This window comes from Venturia canescens, chromosome 3 (assembly GCF_019457755.1).
Source record: "Venturia canescens isolate UGA chromosome 3, ASM1945775v1, whole genome shotgun sequence".
Taxonomy (NCBI): domain Eukaryota; kingdom Metazoa; phylum Arthropoda; class Insecta; order Hymenoptera; family Ichneumonidae; genus Venturia; species Venturia canescens.
This window is the reverse complement of record NC_057423.1, coordinates 6,174,350-6,195,770: the sequence shown is the minus strand read 5'-3', so window position 1 is coordinate 6,195,770 and position 21,421 is coordinate 6,174,350. Positions and strand designations below refer to the sequence as shown.

Sequence of the window (21,421 nt, the reverse complement as noted above, 5' to 3'; positions counted from 1 at the left end):
TACGAGCTCGCTTCATTCGAATATTTTTTTCCAGCAATTCATCGAGACACAGGATTTGAGCGTTGATGACGTCGCTTTCGTCGTTGATTGTTTTTCTCGGTCATTCGTCCCTCGTCACTTTGCAGTGTCATTAAATATTTTTTCATTCGTTGCCACTTTCACCTGGCGCAACTTCATTTTTCAAGCTTGTCTGTTCGCTTAAAAAATGAGCGTAAAGCAGCACTTCTCGCACTTTTTGGAGCATTTTTTACAGCGTAGCTCAACCGACACTGCACGAGTGTACAGAACTTTGCACTTACTTATGCGACTTCGCAGTTGCAAAATGTTTTTTTTTTTCTTCATTGAAGATCCTTTTGAAAAGGCGAAAAAAGTAAGCATCGTACACCGAGCTACTGCAATTACGCTAGCAGAGATAATTGAGCACTGAATTGCGCGTGTTACGAGAAGGTTACTGTGTGAAAAATCATTTAATGAGCAGAAAATCTGAAATTTTAATGAACTTGCATCTCCTAGAAATCGTATAAACTGAAAAACAAGATTTGGATCATTCCATGAAAACTGGTAAAGTAAAGCGTATTGCTTAGTAACAAAAATGTAAAATTCGTTCCCGTCATTCATAAGAAAGTTTAAGTATCTTAAAATTCTTAAATATTTTAATGATCTGTACATTCAATATTTAGGGCTGATACGAAAAAAAAAATTCTAAAATCTTTCATTTTCAATTCCCCTCCCTTAATATTCATCCGCTGTTCAATTATGCAGATATTCGGCGTGCGGAATGGAAAGCTGGACATAAAACGTTGGGATTTTAAGGCGGAAATGAACCTGCCCCGACGTTTCGTAGCTTCATTACTCTCCGGCAGAAAATTCCAGGAAAACGAGGTGACAAACAATGCGTATAAACATTATACATATATACGAGTATAGCGACAGATTTCATACAGTCTCCTGACAGAGGGGCGGGGGGGGGGGGGGGGGGGGGGGGGGGGCAGGGCAGCAGAAGAGATTCGATGCGAAGTGAAAATGCAGATGGGGGTGTGGTTGGTTAGGGAATTCCGTGTGTATCCCACGACTGGGCGTGCAGCCATTCGCGACAAACGCGAAGACGAACTTTCTCATCCGCATCGTCGTTCACGCGTTGTATATTCCTGAAATCTCTTCAATCGAGAGTGCAACGGAGATAGAAAAATGAGGAGCGTGAGCGAGTGACGGAGCGAGTAAAAGGCAGAGGGAGAGTTTGCGGGTAGTTTTGAAAGCGAGGGCTCTCACCCTCTCTCGATGCAAAAGGCCGCCTTCCTTTCCGCTCTCTCTCTCTCTCTCTCTCTCTCTCTCTCTCTCTCTCTCTCTCCTTTTCCCCCCTCTGATACAGGGGATAGTGAGAAAAGCAGAGAATGTAAGTGCGAAACTACGAAAAACTTGGGACCGAAAGAGTCCTTCGTGGCAACTAGCGTAACGCGCCGAGCGGAAATGAATAGGGAGGGGATTGGAAAAGAGAAAACAAAAGAAAGAGAGAGAGAGAAAAGGGAGAATGACAAAGGAAGGGAGTCTTAGGATAAAAAGCATAGCGAGCGACGGGTACTCCGTTGAGCCTTCTCGAGCAAAGCGTGCGAGAAGATACGCGATGTTATAGTCCCGAGTAGTGTGTGTTTTCGCGATATATCGCTTATTTTCTCTCGGCATATATCGAAATACATATAGCTACAGATTAAATACATCTATATGTGTGTATGGTTATATACATCCAAGGGGTGTGTGATAGCAGGTAGAGGCGCTTGCGCGACATTCCTCCCTCGACTCCCTTTCCCTTTTTGTCTTGCTCTCCCTCTCCATCTCTCTCTCTCTCTCTCTCTCTCTCTCTCCCTTTCTCCTCCTCGTTCCTCCACCTTGGTACTGCGAGCCACTAGCTCTCGTCAACGCGAGCGGCGTTACCACCACCCTCTCGTCTCGGCCACGGTACTACTCCATGTCAAACTTCAGTTCCAGTACTGGCACGGTACTCCGAACCCGCGGTTCTCTAAGCGCTCTAACCCATCAAACAACCTAGCCATCATCAGCAAGCAACCACCGACGAATCATCGTCCAGGACGATCGTCATTGCACTCGCTGAAACGCTTGGGATCTTGAAGTTAAAGACGAAAAGTTTAAACGTCGTGAAAAATTCATCGGTTCTTTAACTTCTCGGGTTGTCTCGGAGTAAGGGTCAGTAATGATGATCAAAATTTCGAGAAATTTTATTATCGAATACGAGTTTTTTGGGTTATGAGGTGAAAAATCATGGGAATGTTTATATCGACGTATTTTTAGTAAGGGATTTAACTTGAACTCGGAATCAAGAGTTTTTGTAAACATTTTTATCGTTTGCTTTTCAACGCGCATTCTTTGAATTTCGATCTGTTTATTTCCTGCGGTTTTATTGCTCGTTTTAATGACGAAGTTTCACCGTAATCCAGCCAAATCCACGCGCTCCTTTGACGAACAGTCAAATATTATACGAAAGTTTGAAACTCGCCGGCAAAAGCCCGCGGGCTGGACGCTTTGCCTTCTTCCACGTGCGGCTCGGAGTAACAGTTTGAAACGGTGTGGTGCTGAGAAAAAAGAGAGACGGGAGATCGTTTAGTGTCGTGAGTTTACCCACGGTTTTTAGGTTTCCGATTCCTTTGATCAGCCCCCCTTTTCATACCGTTTTTTATTTCGTTCAACGACAGTTGAATTCATATTTCGAGTGTTCCGTAACGACTCGTCGCAGTTCGAAAACTGGACGCCAGAAACCGTGGGCATGACGTCAAAAAGAAGTTAATAAGCTTCAGGGAAAAGAGGAATGTGCGCTCGTGCTATTCTTCAGATTTATCGGTGGAAGTAGCTTCGTTCAGACCTTTCATCATAACGAATGAAAGTAGGAAATGAATAAAAAAATTGCCCGCTCGGACCGGTTATTTCGCTTCTTGTCATTATCCCATTAAACGGATAAACCAAACGATTTCCGAGACCCAAGTGTTTTCTCTTGTGTACAAGCGCCCCGAGTGCTTCTTTCACCCGTGGGATAAGAACGGTAGAGAAAAAAAAGAGGAAAAAGGAGTGCCGACCGAGGAGTGAAGATCTCCAGAGACAATCAAGCGATTAAATAACTCGTGCACACTCTTTCTCGCCGGATAATCGCATTTAGCGTTGACGACAATAATTGTTGTCAATCTGAATTCTCGGGGATCGAATGAAATGGGAAATCTCATTGGAAAAAATAGCAGCTCTTTATTATTTCCGTGTCTATCGTATATCGAGCGGTACAAAATTCGTTTTCCTTCGTGACTCCTCGGCATTGTTTTCCTTCGATTATTTTCTTATGCATTCCCTCCTCCCTCTTATGCACGATAATAATCTTCGTAGCGTTCCACAGGTCAGCGAAAATACGATTTCTTTCCCTCGAAGATTTACTTTACCGTGTTTGTTTAGTGGAACAACAGTGGATCCGTTCCCCATCAAAATTAATTAAGACAATAAACGTTATTGGCAGAAAGCAATTATTCGACCGAAAAAACTATCGCACTGTTCATTCGGAATGGAAAGAAAAAATAATCATATCCATAACTGAATTTGTACATTCATGAGTGAACCCGAATCAATGGAACCCAAACAAATTATCGAGAATTTCGACTCCCCCCCCTCCCCCCAAAAGTTCATCCAATCAGGAGCAGATAAAATCTATTCCTACGAAATTTAGCCGAATTTTTACGATCTACACCCTCGGTAAATGTGTGTTTGGAAGTTCAAACATAAAACAGTCACTGATAAATATGGATGTATGGAAAGCAGCGTTTGAAAAGGCTCGGTATGACATTTTCCACTTGGATGTTTACGAAAATTTGAATAATGAAAAAAATAAAAAGAGTTACTGGTCAAATCTGTCAGGAGTCCAGGTCAGAGGAGAGTGTGAATGGAGTTTCGTATGGTTCGATAATTGACACTGTTCGATCAGCATAATTGAAGAGAGTCCGATTCGTTGAAGGGAACGAATCAAATTTCTGGTACTACGCATGCTTGTTAACCGAAGAATTTCGCGTGCATATAAACCTCATTTTATCACGAATGGGACCAGGTTTATTCGAACAAGCAGTCACCACAGTACGTGATCCGAGCTATTTTATTTCTCTATTAAAGTGCCGGCGCGATGGAAAAGAATGTATCATTCGCGAAGACTTTAAACGCGAGCAGGCTCCCAACTTTTCTCCCCTCTGAGGAGATAAAAATTTATGACCAAATCAGGATTATCTTCACGTGAGCAATATGAATACATGTATATATCGCTGTAAAAAAGCACATGGCCCAAGTTCGTTGACTGAATGAGGGATTATCTTTAAGCACTTTTTTATCATGGGTTTTATCAAAAATATATAAATCCGCGGGACCGTCGTCGAGAACTTTCTTGGATATATATTCGGTCATGGAACCTGCAACTTGGAGAATAATTGATAGATCATCACAGTCTATTTTATTAGTGCGTACGGTAGTAGATTATTAAGGGGAAACAACGAAAGCAGGAGTCGAATGAATTCTGTGATAACATGAGGTTTTCCCATCATGACGTATGAATCCAAACTTTTGGTTCGTGTGTGCAGGAAGGGAATATTATAGGAAAAAGTACTGTGTTGACTTGCGGTGTGCACCAGATCGACGTTTGTGAACGAAACTGCACTCTGTATTTTCATGGAAATTATTCAATTTTTATCAAAAGTGTGCGATCATCGACATTTTACGTGTCAATATTTTCCAATAGCTTTTCAGATTATTTCATTAATTTTCAATTAAAAATTCCTCGGAAATGTGTTGTTGATTGAATTCGTCAAGACTGTTGCTCAGGCAAAATAGTTTTGGATACAACAACGAAATTTTTTCGATCCTCGAACGAAGCTTCGTTGAAACAACGAATCAATTTCACAGGAGAGATCGTTAAATGTGCCGGGCAAATTATTTCAAGATTCCACCAAAATTTGGTTATCAGAGTCGCCACTTTTTCAATGCAAAATTCCCGTGAGACCGAAATCTATGGATGTTCGGTGCTCCATCAATACGTTCGAAAATATCTCTTGAAATGCTCAACAGCCACAAAATAACGTTGACAAAATGAGTATTGTTCACTCGCCATTATTTCCCAGCTCATAGAATATCGACAGTATATATTTTTTGCGGAGCCTCCCTCTCGGGTAAATGCTTTTCGCGTGGAGAGATTCTCGGTGGTATGCTTTGCCCATTGACTATCTAGTTTGAGTGGCGATAAAGTGAAACGTGCGAGGGAGATATGTCCCCACGAAGGTGCTCTATACATAGCGTCGCAACTTGAACCATCTCCGTTATAATAGTGTATGAAAATGCTGATCCGAAAATTCATCGTCCCAAAGGAATTTTTCAATAAAATATCGAGTTTGAATTCTCGAATCTTTCCCCTGCTTAACCTCAAACGAGTTTCCGAGCTGTATCGTTAGAGCGATAATAAGAGAGAACCGCAATATTGAGGATAATCTCCCTATTTTATATCGATCAAAATCATTACGACTCTTTAAATGGAGATGTAACAAAGATCCATAGAAATAAAATTTCTAGACATAAACATCCGAGGGAGCCATGGAATGGTCTCGTTAAAAAAATAATCGTTATTCCCCCTCAGGTTGTCTCGCGGTGATTGGAAAAAACAATTACTCATGGATTAATGCCCCAGTCACGAGCGGTGCAATCTGTGCTTTTGGCAAACCGGTTTAATTGGACTTTACGCAGGAGGTAACGTTGGCTAAAAGGCTAATTCAGGAAAAGGCATCGGTTCGATATAAAAGTCAGAGTCTTTTTCGAGAGAAGATTCCTCAATAAAAAAAAATCCCACGATATAACACACCGATAAACTGTACCCCGTCGTTAACGATCAAACGATTCGATGTACGAGTTTAACGTGAGAGTGACTATGAACGAATATAAATTACTCCAAGACCCTACAGTTTCAACGATCCAAGACTTTACATCTAATAACAAAAGTGACGGTGCAACTAAGTTTTTTCTATCTTTCCGATCATCTCTAACGATCGAGCTGTGCTGATCCCGTCGAGCAGAACAAGGTACGTTTTCATACGCAGCATAAATTTGACTCCGTTCATAAAAATTTGTATAAAAATTTACTAATCTCAAAAGAAATTCATCTCAAACGAGAAATAAAATTCCCTGCCCATGATTTTCTCAAGTTTATCACAAATCGTAGTCAGCTTCAAACCCTGACGAGCCATACGAAAGCGTTCAGTAGTTCTAGGACTTTGATCCTAATTATAAAATAATTTCTAATAAAAATGGAGTTCGATCGAGTAAAACAAAGAAGCAATATTTCGAGGGCACAGAGGAAACGATAATGAGTTATATACTTCTGTCTCATTGAAGGGGTTCGGGAATGGGATTAATATTTTGTCGATTTCTCGTACTCCAGTGCAAACAACGTTAGTTACAACGCGGAGCTCGTGAATCAAGGGAGGTTATTTCGACGGAGCTCGTATTCGTTCACTCCCTCTCGATCAGTTGTTAATGATTGCTGTACAGATTCTGAGAGCGATTTGTGAGGATGTAGCGTCGTTATTCAGGAGATGTGTATTCCTGGGCAGAAGTAGATAGAGAAGGACGGAAAGAGGGGGCGAGGGAGAGAGAGAGAGAGAGAGATTGAAAGGACATGCACGATTGAGGAAGAGCAACATGTCTGAATGTACCATGTGGAGAACGATGGGGGATTGGTTAGCGGAAAGTAGCTGTACAGGTCAGACGTGGTTAGTAGATTAGTAGCGGGACAGGAACGCGTGGTAAATAGGCTAATTACGGTCAAACATAACTAGTACATGCACTCGGCAGTGATTAGGCACGATCAACACGAGAAGAGGAGAGTAGCACAATCAGGCAGTTTGCCAATCCGACGTATTATACTAGTTTCGCCCGTATATACGTACTTATGATGTTTCCTCTTTTGGCCCTTGTATGTCATACGCCTGAGCTCGAGTATTTTTCTTCCCGAGCTTATCCTGTAGCTGCTCTACAAAGAAGCGATTTCTCTTCATTTCTTTTTCTTCTTATCCCTCTCCCCTTCTTTTGCCCCCTTTACTCGATTTTTTCTATGCTTTTCCAAGCACATATGCGCGAGACTTGTACAAACATGCCACGAAAAAACGTCTCTCAACCGTCTCTTTACACTATTTCTGGGGGCTCCCTCTTCGTGCGAACTCTACCGCGCGGCTACGCGTCACTTTTCGTGGATCGGTGAGCACGGAACGTGCGCCCGCTTTAGGCATGACCCGTCACTTCACCATACGCATACACTCGATTCTATACACACCTACAGGTAATACGATTTTTTCTCGTGATTTATGACATTTTTCCCCCGGAGCATACAATTTTATGACACATGAATGCTCACAAGTGTGCTAGACACCTACGACTTATACACACCGTTAAACTACCGCCCGCTGTATTAAGTTTCTTCTTTTCTTCCTTTATGCTTCGCATAACTTTGTCTCCATTAAACGAGCCCCAGCCTGCCCTATCTCTATTCTTCTACTTCGTTCTTTTCTATGTTACCCCAAAATCAATGATTATCCGCTCGCGCTAAAGTTCCGTGCTTGTGGGAGTCGACTGACTCAATACCCTCGATCGTTTTGGTTAATGTACTCGAAAATATAATGATGTTGAAAGACGCGATATTCTCGAAATCGCTTTTTGTAAAAGGCCGTTTGAAATGTTATTGAAAAAACTTTGAGCTCATTTTATTACGAAATAAAAATCGATTAAAAAAGTATTCAAGTTTCTGAAGGATTTGTGATTTTTCGATATTTTTTTTCGATCTTTCATCAGTTTCTGGAAATTCGTAAGAATTTTTGCTTCTCATTGATTCCATTAAGCTCTTTTCGTATTACTTTTTTTTTTTCTATTCTTTATACCGATTTGTTACGATGACCATGGGAGAATGCCTCCTGACAAAAGCAAGAATGCGCTTTTTCTTTTCCAATGCAAAGAAAATATTCCGCTTCGCTTATCGGAAGCTCCCGTCGTAAACATCTCCAGGAGGTAATAACAGTTTCAACGTCAACGGAGAAGCTTAATTCAATCCCTTTGAAGCCTCTGCAGTACTATTTAATTCACTATCGAAAAGCCTCCAATCTCTTTTGTGTTGCGAAGCTCCCTGCTACGTATACTCGAGGGTCTCTCTACGGTTGAGGCTTTTTTAAAATAATGAATGCAGCATGCCAGACGATGGGGAGTTTTGTGTCGTTTCGGTGTTTTTTATTGTACTGGTAACGACGCGAGTAACGATGCAAAATAGGGTAATGTTGACCGATTTATAACAATTTTTTCATATTAAAAAAACAAAATGCTCACTTTTTTATATCATGTTGACACGTTTTGTTTTCGAACGACATCGTAGGACCAAAAACTCCTTTATTTTGTAAGTCCGCTCAAGTATCAATTGCCTCGTCGTACTCCGTGCATACGAAAAAAGCCAGAAAATGGAATAAAAAGATTTTGCTTACAAATTTATGAGCTCATTAGTGACTCGGTTGTTAAAAAATTTCGATGGTTCCGCGCTGCACGCGACGCATCCGAGCGTCTTCAATAATTGAATACGTGTTCAGTGATCAGGAAGTAGTAATAGAGGAAGGTGTGAGGAGCTTCGACCATGAGCATTATGCGATCAGAAAGGAGACTGTTGGGAGAAGTTTCAGCTCTCTTGAAATCCGCAAAGTTCCATCGTATCTTCGCTGCACTGTGTACGGTCGAGCGCACAAGATTTACCAATCTTATCTCCGAAGCTCCAAGTTCATTACACGAGGATCTTTCTTGGTCCTCCGGTTCTTTCGCTCTGACACCCTTCCCCTTGCTTTTCACCCGGATGTACTTCGACGGCTCAACGTCGTGGGGAATAACTTTTGCTTCGAGTAAGTTTCGCGGTGCCGGAGTCCCACCTGAAAATGCTGAACAAACCATAATGACGGAAAAAATAAAAAGAAAATACGATAAGAAAGCTGATAAGGAGGAAAAGAATTGGGAATAAAATGTTGCGAGTATACTCCAAGAATAAAAGTTCAACTTCGTTCTCGTTCATTACGATACCACAATCTTGACTAAACCGATTCGGTAGATCGCAATTGTCTCAAAAATTTAGTTAACCACAGAACCGGTTAATCTACTATGGGATTAGCAAAAAAATATTCTCTTGTGGACAAAACGAAACGTTTTTTCCCCTTTTTTTTGAGCTTGGAGTTAAAAAGTATAAAAATGAAATGTCGTCAGCTCTGGTCGGACAGGAGATTTATATACGCGGCACGTTCGTTATGAGAAAAATTACGAAAAATTTCACGTACGTCCAACAAACATTTGAAGTTTCTCTGCGAAGGTCTGACAAAGTGGGTCATTCGTTAGTCAACACATTTGTTACGGCGTTACACACACGCGCGTGTCGGTATGCGAGAGCGCTCGTCTATCAGAATTTGTCTGGACGTTTTGAATAGAACCCCCGTCGATTCGACGTTCAAAATCCCATCGCATTCCCGAGCTTTCCCTTCGCGATTGACGCGTGCTCCCGATTTTCCACATTTTGTAAATCACGGTAATTCCAACTTGTCAACACACAATTTTGGTATTGAGCGCTTCGGCGTGGCGCGCGCTCGATCAAAACCTCCCGCGTTTTACGCCCGAATGGGAAAATGGAGTTAGTTTCTTGTTTGTCGAACTTTGTCGTACTTATTGACGAATGAACAATTCGATAAACGCCTGCATCGGGAACCACATATCTGCACAGACCGTTTCAAGGCGAACTTCAACCGAAATGTATTCATAACGAACTCGATCGCTTTCTCAATCACAGACAAAAATGAAACAGCCGAACCGTGATTTTTGTGGAAAATTTGAAATGCAAACAGCTGTTGCGATTGATAAAGTAGAAAAAAAATTGTTCCGAGCTAACGGATATCCGGTTTTAATAGATCGCGTGGATGAAAAGAACGATGGAAAATATTAAGGATGCGAAAATACAGAGGAACACAAGACTGAGCTGCAACGAAGAACAAGCGTATACAAAAACGCTTCCTCGAGTGTTGACTCTCCATGCACACATACAAATACAGAGGCGCAGGTACACGTGTACGTGGCTATGTGTAAGGATAAATATGTACGGGTACACAGCCGCGCCTCAAGATCCTTCTCATCTCGAGTGGATTCTCAATATCCATGATACGAGATACAGGGGATGAGTTTCAGAAGGATGGGAGGGGGTAAAAAGTGAGGAAGAGCGTGCAAACAATAGTGAAAGGAGAATGAAAAAAACAAAACTTCACGCCTTCCATTTCTCAACAGTTTTCTTATCAAGAATGTAGTACGTTTCACCACCGTGAACCGGATCGGTGAAAGTAGAGTTCGCGAAGAAATTGCAGCTGAGAAAGCACTCGAATAGACATTCCCTTGAGGCACAAGGAAGAAGGAATTACAGCCTCTGGCCTGTTCAACCTCTCGCGAGTAAACTTTGACGATTAATAATTTTGTTTCATTATGAATTCCATTTCAGCCCCTGGATCTCAAACTATGTACATATTCTCTCCCTTTTTTACGTACTTATGCACACCGTGACACTTGTTAATACGGTTTTCCGCATGACCACGTTAAAGCTCGTTTGCTGTATGAAAAGCGTCACAATGCGCTTCCCTCAGTTGATCCCAAAGGAGCAAAGTTTAGTTTATTCGTGTGTGTATATGCTTTCAATTTTCAATGGGGGAACCTTTATTTTGAAATTCAACGAAATTCCACTCAAAGTACTCTGTTTTCATGGGTATTTAAGCTCTTGATTTCTCAGGCGGAAGGGATCGCACTGAACTGTTATGAGAAAAACGAAAGAACGTGGATCCTGAATTTACGGAGGCTCGAGTCAATGGCCCCGAACCTTTTGGTCGAGGCTCAAAAGTTATTTCCCCGAAAGTGTGTTTTTTCCATCGGCATTACCGATGATTCGATATCCTGAAAAATTTCGCTAATATGAACGTGAAATAAGGAAAAGAAGTAAAAAGCTACGTGAAAATTTTGGAACGATAAAAATTGATGCCTGCCTCCTCGCTTTGCCAATCGGCTTTCAATATCGAATTTGTCGAAAATCTATCCCCTCGACCTTCTTCACGCGTCGAACGCGATCCGTTGAACAAAGAGCCATGGCATCGTAAAATAACGAGAAAAAGTTCGCTCTTTCCAAGAGTTTTGGATTATTGGAAGCCAACAGACTTACGTCAATCAGGGCTCACGTAGATATTTTTTTTCGTTATACTTTTCCGCTACCGTAGCCCCTTTGACCTTTCGGATATTCGAATAATCTGCGTGGTGTAAGTGCTACGATAATTCTGATTCAAAATAATAAGAGGATATACGTTAGTTCGTTCGTTCGGTGAATGATTCGAACGAGGATATTCGGTGATTCGTCACAATGTACTAAGGAAAGGAGGGAAAGAATGAATATTCATAAAGAAAAAATTGAACTTTCAGTTCTTTTGTTTCGACTCGACGCAACGCCATCATCATTCGATTATGAGAAATTTCAATAAACTCGCTTGATGAGCCTCGAGCTTTCATCTCGTTAAAAGACTCGCCAAGGGGGATGAAAGTCTTTCGTGTGTTCACACGCCCCAAGCTAAATATATATAAACAACCTCCTGCAGAACGTGTTTGTCTTCGCTACGAGGGTTGAATTCCTCCCATCGCAAAGAAGTTTACACTTTTTTCTAACGCACATATTTGCGTTCATCACACGTAGCGTTCAGTCAATATGCCCGGCCGTAGGATCAACCGAAGCAGTGTGAAATATGATGAGCGGGAAATCCTTGTATTTTCTCTTCTCGAGAACCGGTCGTCGAACGTGAACTTAATGATTGAATATGAAAGGAGGCAAATTTCACACGAGGGCGAAAAATCTGATTGGCTTCGCATATTTTTTTCTACTTTCTTTTCGCCTTGCTCTATACCGAGGAAGTTGATCCGGCACTGAGTAAATCGAAACAAAAAACAGTTGCGACTAGCCTAGTCGGCTCAGCGAGTTTCGAGTGTTTGAACTGCCGAGTTCAAGCTCTTCCTGGGAGAAGCACTTTCATTTATTCTCAACCTCATAAGTATCTAATGGGTTTCCGGAAGCAGTAAAAACGTTTTTTGGACTTTTATTATCAATTCCGGAAGTTCCTTCACAAGCGTTTGTCAATGTTTGCTGATTTCATGCACACCGATGCCAAAGACACCGTATTCCCAGGACTTGAAATTTCGAAATTCGTCTGTGTAAATACAAACAACAGCATTCAAATTTCAACAACTCGAACCTGGTACACGCCCTTCGTGATTACTTTTTAACTGATATTTGTAAAAATATAAGTCTGTGGGAGAGAAAGCAGCGAATTTTCAAAGTCACAACGTTCTATGTCTCGCAAAAACTTTGTCGAAATTCCCTGGCTCAGCGGCCAAGCCTTTGAGCTAACTTTAAATATTGACTTCTCAACATCGAAAATTCGAGGTGAACTGGATCCACGCCCTCAAGCCGAATAACAGTCGAAGGTGAACGATCAACACTGCACAAATAATTCAATATTTTTACTGTCAAATGAATTTTTTAGTTGCGACATTCTGGCTGATGGCTTTTTACAGATAAAAAAATCTATTCTGGTTCTATGCTCAGAGATTCAGAATAAGCATTGGATCAAGAGGACTCATTCACACTGTTCTTTTCATCCATATCCAGACTCCAGTCAATATAGAAAATCAATGAATATCAATAACACCAAAACAGTGTCTGCGGTGGGTTTGCTAGGTAAAAAGAAAAAAATCAAGAACCCAGTAAAGCGAAGCGATAGACGAGGTCGTTTCCAATCGACGAGGCTTTGCACGCGAGAATCCGATCGGTGATTCGACAATTCCGCTGGAATTCATGTCAAATTGACTAAAATAAAAACTACAAAAATTTGAAAGTTTTTTCACTTTCAACAGATTCCAAAAAGTATTACAAGTTACGTGATTCGTAAAAACTTTCTTTATTTCATCTACCAAGTTCTTTTTTGTGAATGGGTTTTTGAAATAACGACTCGAAAAAATTTTTTTGCAAAAGTAGAGGAATGCAAATGTTATTGTTAGAATGACAGCGGTTGGAGGTTTTTAAATCATTTCTGGAAACCCTAGAATCGAACTATTCCACAAGGGGTGACCTGGTCTAGCCACACCTAGTTTGGTCCCGTATTTTAAGAACCCTGGGTATACACAACTGAATACAGAAGAACATCCCTGATGATCCCTGATGGGAAGACATTTATTCGATATATCCAGTTATAGTTGATTTGAATAAACGATATTTCAATGGTCCCCCAGCTCCGAAGGTCACATTATAACGAAATGTTGACTCTGCAAAGATGGTAAAATATTAGGACAGTAAAAAATGCCCCTGAAATAGATTGAAATAGCGTTGTTCGTGGAAGTGGTGATTGTGAACTCGAGAACTTCAGTCGAAATAACTACAAAAAATGAATAATTAAAATTTTCCTCGAAACTACTGCTCTACTTTGAATTATCAAACCGAAATTTTGAAATTTTCGTGGAAAAATAATTCATGGAAAGAGCTAGCAGCCTGATGACAATTCTAATGGAGATTTCTCGTCCAGTTTATTTATGCGGAAGGTTTTGCAGTAACTGCGGTAGGAAATACCACCTGAGGACAGGTGTTCGGTTTACCAGCCAATTAAGCCATCTTTTCCACCAAGCCACTTTCTGTTTCGAGTTAAAAGTTTCAGCTCACCTGTTATCCGTTTACTCTGTGCAGCGTATTTCTGTAATAATGTGAAAGTTGGATCATTTTTCAGTTCGTTCAATTAAAAAAAACGTTGTTATGAACAGCATATAACAAACTCAAATTTTATTCCATGGACTCTCGTGATACTCGGAGAATGTTTTTTACGCGAATGATGATAAAATTCTCGATGCCTTTTCCGGGCACAAACTTTCCCGTTGGTGCGAACTGATTGGAATAAATTTGGGATTTTCAAGGCGAGCGGAACCGAAATTTCCGAGGCTTTCGAAGAAAGATTTCACAGGAGCGTGATAAGTTTCAAAAATACATTTACCTTCGAAGGGAGTGCGAGTCAGCACATCAGAGAATAAAGTTTGCCAGCCGTGCGGCCCTGAAAAGCCTCTAATTTTGAATCTATCAACTTATCAAACTTTCGTGGGTTAGCTTCTCTATATTTTCTCGCCACATTTCGTGTCAGCGAGTGTGACTCGCACGACAACTCCCTCGAGTGATCTCTTTTTGAAATTCTTCCCTCGTTTTATTCCCTTCTCCTTCCCGGCTTGTATCCTCGACACACTGACCCAAACTTCCACTCAATCAATTCTCGCCCTCCAAGAGCTCTTGAGACGCGCATCGACGCTCGCTCCGTCGTAAGGACAAAAGCTTGGCCGGTTGCACTTTTACCTCATGTTCGTAAGCTTCCCTCTGTGTTGACAACGTCTCGCCGAATTTATGGAACAGCATGTGTGCGTGTGTGTGTGTTGTAAGTATCAGAGGGAACAGCCCGGCGATGGGTGAAAGTCATCGGTTGGGATGCCCCGACGACGAGGGTGGCAGACAGAGTTAAGTACTTTCATTTGCAAACAATCGATCACGATATGTCTTCGGGCGCGTCAAAGACGCTGCCGGTGAAGAAAAAAGTAATATAAAAGAGGCTTCTCATTGTTAGACGCATTTTGTCGGTGGGTAATACAAACGTTGGCCAGCAAGATTAATGCGACTGCAACTTTAATCCAGGAGTTGTATTTTTTCACGAACCTGAAGGAACTCTCGAGTCTAGTAATTTTAGTCGGAAGGATATTTTTCATTTAATTAAAAAATACCTCATTTATCTCGTGTGTTGTAATCTTGTTACTCGACTCGGCGAAGAGCAGCATGAAGCAAGCCCTTTTTTGTACCGAACAATTGCAAACGTCCATTGCAAGAAAGGAATTTGTGCGATTCTTGCTCGACTATTGTGAGCACGAAGGGAGCTCGTGAAACTTCCTTACCTTTTTTATAGTTAAATAGAAACTCTCGGTATTAATTGTCAGGCCCTGAATCACTTAAGTATTTACGTAGGTGTACGCTCCGTACGATTAATAACAATCTATTTTAATCCCTCCCTCGTTCGCTACCTTTTCCTCTGCTGCAGAGCTCATTCGAACCAGCTGCTTCGTATCTATCCCATTCTCTCCATATATACGCATATACACGTGCCCGCGTTCATTAAGCCGTATCAATTTTCGACTCCTTTCTTCGGTCAGCCGCGCTCCACATGTGCGCGCAACGTTTATCTACACTTCGTCGCACTTCTCCTTTCGCACGGAGTTTAGCACCGGAGGAAATTCGGCGTTACGTGCTGGCACACGCAGTACGAGAAAGCCAATGAGTTGCTCGGCGGCAGCCCTTGCACGAGTGGATTATTGATATATAAAACGCGACTCGCCCTCGAAGGCTTCTCAAGGCTGTTGAGCTTCGGCAAATGAAGCGAGGGGCGCGAACACGCCCAGGCATTCGTGAAGCACGAAATAACTAACCACAACTTCCCATGGGAATCAATTGATGTTTTCATGAAAAAATCAACGACATTTAGATGGAAAGATACGATATTAAGGGCAAAGGCTTTCGGCAAATGTGACAGAATGCTTAGATCGATTTCATACGCCTGGGGAGAAAAACACATGCTCGTTTCCTCTCTCGCTCTCCATAAAATATGCACTTGCTTCATAAACATTTTATATACATTCATGTTCAGAAGGTGTTACGTACCATAATATATCATGGGGTAGACATTAAGAGCGTGGAATTATGGGGTGGGTTAAATAAGCGATGTTTCACCGTCTCGAGCCTACCAGTCATATTTTTTCCCGGGAATAACATTTTTTATATTCTTTTCCCGAGATAAAAATTGCGTTGCCTCGTCTCTGGGTCTTTCTGACTCGAGATCGCCACTTCCGCCCGGTTCCCTCGTCCTCCTCCTTCTGACAAGATGCACAAAGTGTGACCCTCGAAAGGAAGATAGCGTAAATACGAAATCGCTGATCGTAGTGCCCCCTCGCGGGAGCGCCTTCTACTCCGATCGATCGAACCGCGCCTATAAATTTTCCAGGCAGCTCCATCGGAATTTTCGGCCAATTTTCGAGCACATCTCCATCATCGTCTCTCACAAATCATCTTCCTCGAACCCTTCACTTGGTTCCACGTTATCCGCGCTTCCTTTTCACTAAATAAACCAATTTTCCGGCGGGGGCCAACGTTCCGAGGGAGCAGCATCAATGATTGGCTCAACCCTGTCGTTCAAATTATAAGATCCATGTATACATAGGCCAGTCGAACGCGAGGGCTGTGCAAGCTTTAAGCATGTGTCAGAAGCCAGTCGATCCTGCGCCAGTGGATCCTGCTTGCAGCATCGCATTTGTCAGTCATATTTTCCAGTGTGTAATTGACATCAGCCAAACAGCATGTCTCTTGAGACGAGCATTAACAAAGAAAATTCGAAATGAATCCCTGAAAAAATGGATGATTTTTCGAGGGCTCCGATCCCTGCGAGAATCTTGAAGCAGAAAATACCGAAATCGTTACAAGCCCTGAAGTCGGACACTGAAACGAGATTATCCCTTCGTTGGATTATGAAAATTATATGCCCCGAAATCTCGTTTCATCCTGAAGGATAAAACTTATAAAACAATTAATTTTCATCATCTGTTTATGCTTTCTCATCTCCTCGTTATTATCCTCAAGAACGGAGGCTCCCCAGATTGAATTTGCGGTTAAAACAGTGGAGGACTCATGTGAAAGTCACTGGAAAAGGATATAAGCGCATAGAGGATGATACGACGTTGTACATAAAGCATGTAGAACGAGGGAAGAAAGAAAGGAAAACCAGACGTCAGAATAGCTTATAAAACTCGCATTAACGCGAGGATTATAGCAATACCCGAGCGATAACGAGAGCCCAAATGCTCGGCTAACGAAATACTCGTACGTGTCCATGGATTATTGTATATACTTATGCGAGTACATAGAAGCGTGGATGGTTGCGAGCACCACTGCGGCCGCTTATGCCACTGACAGGTATTTCTGTCAGTGGCGTGTGTAAGTATAGGTGTGTGGTCTGCGCGATCGGTCGAATGAACGAGGGATGTGAACGAACTAACAAGGATTAAAATAGTCACGAACTTGCAATTGTTTCCTGTCATTAGAAATTCAAATTGATGGTAGTTCATGCACGAAACGATTTTCTTAAGAAAGTCTTGAAATTTACAAAGGGTTTAAATGGGTAGTCAACTGACACGCATATCAAATTTTAAAGGGTTCGTCTTATTGGTTATTTAGATAAACGCGTTTAAATTTGAAGAAAAACATACAAGGGCTATGCACAAAAGATCATTCATCTTTCCATACAACGAGTGAACGCTTATTTAGGAAATTTATGAAAAAGTACACAATAACAATGAAGTATATAATGAAGGTCTGGGAAAAAGATTGAACGAAGTTGGTAAAATAAGCGCTCGTAACCTCACATTTGTTTATTTCGGAAGTTCCACTTTCCTTGATCCACTTGCCTTTGCGCTCTCCAAAGCGATTTTTTATATGAAAAACTATAGCATTTTCGCCAGAGACGAGTGAAATTTCGGGTTCAGTCAATGATGGATCCCCGATTAATTAATGGCTTGTAATTTCATTCGCCAAAAAATAAATTGAAAAAATTTATTTACAATTTTGAATTAATAACTCTGACATCAATTTAGAGTGATAATATCTTTAATTAGGAAGTAAAAATCGATCTACCTTAAGATTGTCCTTGATGTCGAAATATTTCTAAAAATTTGTTTTCGCAGCTCAGACAGCCAGCATGTGTCTGTAAAACGTAAATTCTCAGTTGGAGTTTTGAAGCGTCAAACGATCGTGTATAAGTCACAGAAATTTTGAAATTGCGCCAATATTCCAGAGCAGTCTATTTGGTCTGGTTTAATCTAAAATTGACATGAAAATGCGTACGCTTGTGGCATGTAATTCGGACGAAATTCGATTTTGTAGTTATTACAGTTTGCTCTGCGGTTTCAGATCGTTGTTGATTATGTATATACACATACATTAGCTGTATTACTGCCGAATTACTGGGCATCTACAAATCGCATAAATAACTTAGTCCGCAAGGCCACCTTTATGTGAAATATTCATGCACCCACAATATATGAATACATTCCATTAAGCCCATAATGAACTTCCTGAATTGACGAATACTTGGATACAAATGAATCCAGCAGAGATATTCTTTGTGCCATCAAAAGCTTAATGATGGTTGGAACGAACGTCAACATTTCTGTATCACCACAAAGACATGAGTTTAATGTGAAAAAACTTTTCAGTTTTCTGAAAGGAGTGCTCGTTGTCGAGGTTTTAAACGTTCTTGTTGCTCGTATTGCAGTGAGCCAACACAGGATATTTACAGGAAGAAAATAGTTGGTTGACGGCTGTTTGATGCAATACAGTAAAGTTTTGGTCTTCAAGAAAGGTTTCCTGTCTCCTCCTAATGGTTAAGAGATATGGTGTCGACATCTCGAGTTACGAGCGCAAAAGGGTGATGGGGAGAAGCGAAGGCTCAGCTGGTGCTGATCCTGAAGAGACCAGAATCTCTCATCTCCATCGCTCTCTTCTCTCTCTCTCTCTCTCTCTTTCTCTTTCCCTATTTCTACCTCGCGCTTAGTGCTATAACTCGTTCATCTGTCGAGTCCCAAAGCTCCCTCTTCTACCTCACGAACCTCTGGGTATTCCCGTGCCACCGGAAGCTTTAATCTCGACTAGACATTATTCATAACCTTCCGGTAGTCTGATGAATCGATGAGGAAGAGCCTCGCGAAACTTTTCCACAGTTTCATGGCCATTTTTTCGAGAGCTTCGCGCTCGTTATTCTTTGCAAAGTTCAGTCATGAAAAAGGGCTTCGAGGTAAATAAATTATCTCATTTCGCGTGAGGTTCAAAGTTCCAAAAGGTCGAAACTCGAAAATCATTTAAATTTCAGCTACTTTTGTTCCAATCAAAATTCACACCGCTGACGCTGCTTTCATGCTCTGTTTCAATTGTTAAAGGAAAAATAACCGACGAATAAAAATCGATGGTTGGAAGGTGTCGGATGGTGTATATTAACCGGAAGTCGAATAACCTTTGCTCATCGCTTTAGGAACAAACTCTGAACTCGTACGTGTGTAGTTCGGCAGTTCAGCAAACTCTCAGGTCCGAGTTAGCTGTTAGATATAGCGATGAACGCGTTACATGATGTGAGTCCGTAATGGTAGCCAGTTGTATGTACAACATATTTATGGCATATGGCGTCAAAACAGCAGGCGTTACAAGAACCCTTTCCCATACGTAGTGCAACAGATCGTTCGACGTGATTTATTTTATCCAAGTACATAAACAGGATGGAAAGTTTTACCGTTACTGATATCCCCGTAGAGCTGATCTGCCGGATATTTGAAAAGTTTCAGTCCACCCTTTCCGGGTATCATGAAAAATCATTTCTATCAGTTTGACAGCTCGTGAGCTTTCCCAAGCCACTTTATTCCCGGTTCATTTGTTTATCTTCGATTGTGCGTACTCATCCTCGTTGTGCGATACTTCGTATAATCATTAGAGTAAAATCGACAGAGTTCCTCTTAACGGCACCGTTTAGCATTAAAAAGCTAATACTCAAGGATGGTGGATGGCCAGCATAGGGTAGTCCGCGTTCACGAAACCCATATGCTCGGAATATCGCGAGTGCAGAGCATGAGCTGGTCAAATCTGGATGAAATACATGGTTGCTCGAGAGCTTGGTGGATCCTCTCGCTTTGCCGTGGTTGGCAAAACGCCAGAGCCAACAAGTGTTCCATCGGCGGTGTCGAGGTGAAGCTAGAGCGAGGGGAATTCGTTGGTTCCTCCTCCAAAATTACTCTATAGTCGTAGTACACGCGATGGCTCCGTGCAAGCGGACGATTCATCGGGTAACCGAACCATAGTAAATCGCTATCTGGGGAGAACGATCGCAGCTGGTCTATTATATTGGCTGAAACATTGTACCGCGTGAATTTACCTACATATCGACGTATTTACGTATGTATTCGGCGTGCGTGTGTACATGCGTGCAGGCATGTACCGTCGATGCGTTCCCCTTGACGCAGCGTATGGGAACAAGTGCTAAAGCGGATGTGCAGCGAGTGCAGGCGAATCGAGCCGAGAGAACGAAGCGCGCAAAGGCCCCGAACCGACACCCCTGAGCTTTCGAGATATTATATACGCCTCCGTGTCACCGAGTCCGATAGAAATCTCATGAGACGCGAGTGACGTTGGGAGCAGGCCGCTAATACATGGTGGTTGAGTGTACTTTGGTGAATCCTTCCTCTTCCTCACTTATTCCGTCCTATCCAATTCTCTCTCTTTCTCTTTCGACCCCCCACTCCATGCATGTGCATAGACGAGACACTAGCCACTCGGTTAATTCGCTGCGGTGAATAATCTAATGGGAGTCCTGGACCTGATGGCACTAGGAGCAGGGCGCAGCGAATACTCAGGCCTCGAACAGCCTCAGTGCCAAGCTGTATCGTTAGATTGGCTTCAGAAACCTCGCTACATTCACCTCTTACCCTCATATTCCCATGGCTTCGAATTACGATATTCCAACTCCGAGTATCCATTTCTCCTTCTCGTGAAAATCCTACACTCTCGCTATTTATTATTCATTAAATCTTTGCAACTTTCGAACTCAAGCGCGATTCGCTAATGTGATGAGGTTACAAAGACGGCGATGATCGCGGTTCACGTTCCCGTAAGGGATTCGTCTGCTTGGTGATATCGAGTGAAATAGCAGTGAAACACCATTCGAGAGAGCCATCGCTGAAACTCGGGTAAATAAAACCGCTGATCTGAGCCTGATTCGACTACTCCTTGAACATCTTTATCGTACTGGGGAACTTGTAGACGTAAGCAAAATAGTAGAAACTTGGTCGACTCATGAAGAAGTTAATCGGATTGAAATTTGGGGACGTGCGATCCCCTTTTAATATTCCATCCGCAGTTCATTTTCTACAGCTACTTCAACGATCAATTCCATGCAACCGGAAATAATCCTGAATTTGCATGATTTGATTATCGTCGTTGATTATTTATGAGGGTACATTTATTTCATTCTCTCGCAGTGGATACGCCCATGTATTTCCTACGACTCTGCACTTTTGGAAGTTGATAAGAATCAAAGTTATGTACGTATGAAGCATGGAAAGTGGTGTTTTCCCCGAGGCTGGCATCGCTTTGCCAGCTAATCTGAAAGCACCATTCATCATTTCTTCCGCAGTCAGAAATTGGTGAAAAATCAAGATA

General features: G+C 41.9%; 1 protein-coding gene across 5 annotated transcripts in view; it reads left to right on the top strand.

Annotated features, from left to right (window-relative positions):
• The first annotated feature begins 1,999 nt into the window (after positions 1–1,999).
• The window catches only part of 5-HT1B (5-hydroxytryptamine (serotonin) receptor 1B), a 61,702-nt gene continuing 42,280 nt past the window's right edge, over positions 2,000–21,421 (top strand). Inside the window, exons 1-2 of one of the 5 annotated variants that reach the window (XM_043414711.1) lie at positions 2,000–2,193; positions 5,764–6,095. The gene's annotated coding sequence lies outside the window, so the exon portion shown is untranslated. Of the gene's footprint in view, positions 2,200–4,590; positions 5,353–5,656; positions 6,096–21,421 lie in introns of those variants that run through there. The other 4 variants (XM_043414710.1, XM_043414708.1, XM_043414709.1 and 1 more) reach the window with 4 other exon arrangements.